Below are 5,591 nucleotides of genomic sequence, written 5' to 3' on the forward strand. Positions count from 1 at the left end.
TGGGGTGCTCCAAAACCTAGTGGACATATTTCCATCTCACAAGGATCAGCTACGCGGGCTCAAACACGAGTGATTTGTCCGCACGGAGGGTCATGCTGCTTATTCAGGAAATTGGTCTGCGGCTAGAGTCTGCGGCGCGCACTGGGAAACGAAGAGATAGCAATGCAAATATACAGCGGTGTGGATTTTGTGGGCTCCTGCCAGGTATGCAATCACTGTGCTAAGTGCTGAATTCTGGGTTTGAGACGGGGAAGGATGAGCTCCAATTCGGTTCTCCACACCGGTCAGACCACAGAGCAAGCCAGCCGCCACCATCTTTGGAGAGCTGATGTCACCATCCCTGTTTTCGACTGATCGAAGCTCATTCAGCTATAGAACAGGTAATTTCAAGATGCCATTCACCTTTGTGTCGCAGACAAATTACTCAGGCTCAGTGCTAAAGAACCTGCAGAAACTCCGTCTTGGAGCCTGCTCCTATTAGAACATACACCAAGCCCAGAGCGGCCGAATTCCGCCTCTCGGAACTGATCTGGCCCAGGGCTAAAGAACCCGCGGAAACTGCTTCTCGGTCCGGGTCTTGCTGAATAATGTGGAGGTAAATATCAACCGAGCCTTCATAGGCAGTGGCTACAGGATTGAGACGCGGCTTGTGAGGGCCTGTCAGGACTCACCCATTGCTTTGGTCACCCAGAAAAGGGAACAAAATGCTGCCTTTCACATGGGATACCAACATGGCAAATTTCTGATGTCATCAGAAAGCAGCAGAGGAGATAACTTCATTGATACCAGCAGTGACAGAAACAGTTGGTCTCCTGGTGAAGAAAGTGAGTCACAAACACCCGGGTCTCTCTCACTTTGTCATCAAGCCAGAGGGGCAGAGCAGAGCAGCCGCCCGCGCCTGGAACAGACCCAGTGACACACCTGCATGGTAGTCACGTCAACCCAATTGGAGTAGAGGCAGAACAGAGCCGCCGCCCGTGCCCAGAACAGGCCCAGCGACACGCAGGTGTGGTAGTCACGTCACCCCAATTGGAGTAGTTGCAGAGCAGAGCCTTCTCCCGCGCCTAGTACAATCCAAGTGGGTCACCGGCATGGTAGTCACATCACCCCAATAGGAGTAGAGGCAGAGCAGAGCCTTCGCCCATGCCCAGAACAGGCCCAGCAACCTGCCGGCATGGTAGTCATGACACACCAATTGGAGTAGGGGCAGAGCAGAGCCACCACCCGCGCCCGCAAGGTAGCAGACCTGCACCTGACCAGAAGAAGAGGCCCAGCAGCCTGCTGGCGTGGCTGACACTTTACACCATTTGGAGTAGGGGCAGAACAGATCTGTAGCCCGTGCTCACAAGGTAGGCTGACCTGCCACCATCAGGCCCAGCGGCCCGCCGGCGTGGTAGTTACGTCACCCCAATTGGAGTAGGGGTAGAGCAGAGCCGCCGCCCACGCCTGCAAGGTAGGCAGACCTGCGACCGATCGGCAGAACAACGCAGGGGTCCACGGGCGTGGTAGACACGTCACACCAATTGGAGGAGGGACAGAGCAGAGCCACCTCCCGCGCCTGCATGGTAAGCAGACCAGCGACCGATCAGAAGAACAGGCCTAGCGGACCATCAGCGTGGTAGATACATCACCCCAATTGGTGGAGCAGCACAGCCACCCCCGCCCCTGCAAGGAAGACTTTTCAAATATACAAGAGCAATATAAACATATAGGGGGAACATTTCAAAATCACAAAAGTTTCACCAAGCAGAAAGAAAAGCGAGCAGTATGAAAAGACAAGGAAAAAAGAACCACAAGCAATGCAGGTCAACACAAATTTAGAAGAGGTAATAGCTGCAGCAGATGGAATGTCAGATAAAGAACTCAGGATATACATGCTTCAGATGATCTGGAGTCTCAAGGAAGACATTAGAAAGCAAAATCAGACTATGAAAGATCACTTCGACAATGAATTACATAAACAAATCCAAGAAGCAAAAGATCAACTATAGAGGGAGATAGAGGTTGTAAAAAATAACAAACAGAAATCCTAGAAATGCAGGAGGCAATAAACCATCTTAAAAACTCAATTGAGAATACTACCATCAGAGTAGAACACTTAGAAGATAGAACATCAGACAATGAAGACAAAGTATTTCAACTTGAAAAGAACATAGACAGCTCAGCAAAACTGTTAAGAAACCATGAACAGAACATCCAAGAAATATGGGATAACATAAAGAGACCAAACTTAAGAGTCATTGGGATACAGGAAGGTATAGAGGTCCAAACCAAAGGAATGAGCAATGTATTCAATGAAATAATACGAGAAAACTTCCCAGACTTGAAGAATGAGACAGACTCCCAAGTTCTAAAAGCCTACAGGATGAAAAATATGAAAAATCATAAGAGATCCACACCTAGACACATTATAATGAAGATGCCCACCTTACAGAATAAGGAGAGAATTTTAAAATCTACAAGAGAAAGGAAGCAGATTACATTTAGGGGTAAACCAATCAGGATAACAGCTGATCTTTCAACACAGACTCTGAAAGCTAGAAGATCCTGGAATGACATTTTTCAATCACAGAAAGAAAATGGGTTCCAACCATGTACTGTGCATCCAGCGAAATTAAGCTTCAGGATGGAAGATGAAATTAAAACTTTCCACGATAAACAAAAGTTAAAAAAATTTGTAGCTAGAAAACCATCTCTTCAAAACATCCTCGGCAAAATATTACAGGAAGAGTAAATGGAAAATAATGAAAACCAACAGTGGGAGGTAGGACATTAAAGGGGGAAAATAATCAAAGAGGAAAACAATCCATGTTTAATAACATAAATAAACAAATATGGCTGCAAGAACAACCCTTATCTCAACAATAACGGTAAATGTAAATGGCTTAAACTCACCAATTAACAGACACAGGCCAGTAGAATGGATCACAAAACAAGACCCAATAATATGCTGCCTACAGGAGACACATTTGATAAGAAAAAGACATACATACACTGAAGGTGAAAGTTTGGGAAAAATCATATCAATCATATGGACTTGGAAAAAAGCAGGAGTGTCCATACTCATATCAAATAAAATAGATTTCAAGCCAATGTTAATCAAAAGGGATAAAGAGGGACACTACATACTGTTCAAAAGAACCATACACCAGCAAGACATAACAATCTTAAATATATATGCCCCAACAATGGTGCAGCTATGTTCATGAAACAAACTTTTCTCAAGTTCAAGAGTCTAATAGACCACCATTCAATAATCATGGGAGACTTCAACACAGCTCTCTCACCACTGGACAGGTCTTCCAAACAAAAGTTGAAATAGGAAACTATTGAACTCAATAACACAATTAATAACCTAGACTTAATTGACATATATAGAATATACCACCCAACATCAAGCAGTTACATTTTTTCCTCAGCAGCACATGGATCCTTCTCAAAAATAGATCATATATTATGTCACAGGGCAACTCTTAGACAATATAAAGGAGTAGAGATAATACCATGCATCTTATCTTATCATAATGGAATGAAACTAAAAATCAATAATAAAAGAAGGAAGAAAAAATCATGCATCATTTGGAGAATGAACAATAGGTTACTGAATGATCAATAGGTTATTGAAGACATCAAGGAGGAAAATAAAAAATTCTTAGAGAAAAATGAAAACACAGACACAATATATCGGAATCTATGGGACACATTGAAAGCAGTTCTAAGAGGAAAATTCATTGCTTGGAGTTCATTCCTTAGAAAAAGAAGAAAACAACAAATAAATGATCTCATACTTCATCTCAAAATCTTAGAAAAACAAAAGCAAACAACAGCAAAAAAAGTAGAAGGAAAGAAATAATTAAAATCAGAGCAGAAATTAATGAAATTGAAACAAAAGAAACAATTGAAAAAATTGACAAAACTAAAAGTTGGTTCTTTGAAAAAATAAATAAAATGGACAGATTCCTAGCCATGCTAACGAAGAGGAGAGAGAACTCAAATTACTATCATATGGGATGAAAAAGGCAATATCACAACAGATATTTCAGAAATACAGAAGGTAATCAGAAATTACTTTCAATCCTTATACTCCAATATAATAGAAGATAGTGAAGGCATCGAAAAATTTCTTAAGTCATATGATCTGACCAGAGTGAGTTAGGAGGATATAGACAACCTAAACATACCAATATCAATTGAGGAAATAAAAGAAACCATCCAAAGACTACCAACTAAGAAAATCCCAGGACCGTATGGGTATACAGCAGAGTTGTACAAAACCTTTAAATATGAACTAATACCAATACTTTTCAAGCTATTTCAGGAAATTGAAAAAGAGGGAGATCTTCCAAATTCATTCTACGAGGCCAATATCACCCTGATTCCTTCACCAGATAGACACTTCAAAGAAAGAAGACTAAAGACCGATATCTCTAATGAACCTAAATGCAAAAATCTTAAATTAAATTCTGGCAAATCAGATACAAAAACATATCAAAAAAATGTGCACCATGATCAAGTAGGATTCATCCCTGGGATGCAAGGAAGGTTTAATATACGAAAATCAATAAATGTTATTCACCACATCAATAGACTTAAAAATAAAAACCATATTATCATCTAGATAGATGCAGAAAAAGCATTCGACAAAGTACAGCATCCCTTTATGTTCAAAACTCTCGAAAAACTAGGAATAACAGGAACATTCCTCAATATTGTAAAAGCAATCTATGCTAAACCGCAGGCTAGCGTCATTCTTAATGGAGAAAAATTGAAGACATTCCCTCTAAAATCTGGAACAAGACAGGGATGCCCGCTCTCACCACTTCTGTTCAATATGGTTCTCAAAAGACTGGCCAGAGCAATTAGAAAGATGAAAGAAATTAAAGGCATATAAATAGGAAAAGAATAAATTAAATTATCACTATTGCAGATGACATGATTCTATACCTAGCAGACCCAAAAGGGTCTACAAAGAAACTAATTGAGCTAATAAATGAATTCAGCAAAGTGCCAGGTTATAAAATCAACACTCATAAATCAAAGATATTCCTGAATATCAGTGACAAATCCTCTGAAACGGAAATGAGGACAACCACTCCATTCACAATATCCTAAAAAAAAAAAAAAATGGGAATCAACCTAACAAAAGAGGTGAAAGTCTTATACAATGAAAACTACAGAACCCTAAAGAGAGAAATAGAAGAAGATTTTAGAAGATGTAAAAATATACCCTGTTAATGGATAGGCAGAACTAACATCATCAAAATGGCGATATTACCAAAAGTTCTATATAGGTGTAATCCAATGCCAATCAAAATGCCAAAGGCATTTCTTGTAGAAATAGAGAAAGCAATCATGAAATTCATATGAAAAAATAAAAGACCCAGAATTGCAAAACAATGCTAAGCAGGAAGTGTGAATCAGGCGGTATAGCGATACCAGACTTCAAACTATACTACAGAGCAATAGTAACAAAAATAGCATGGTACTGGTACCGAAAAAGGCAGGTGGAGCAATGGTACAGAATAGAGGACACAGAAACCAATCCACAAAACTACAACTATATTATACTTGATAAAGGGGCTAAAAGCATG

Source organism: Callospermophilus lateralis, unplaced genomic scaffold (genome assembly GCF_048772815.1).
Source record: "Callospermophilus lateralis isolate mCalLat2 unplaced genomic scaffold, mCalLat2.hap1 Scaffold_399, whole genome shotgun sequence".
NCBI lineage: Eukaryota > Metazoa > Chordata > Mammalia > Rodentia > Sciuridae > Callospermophilus > Callospermophilus lateralis.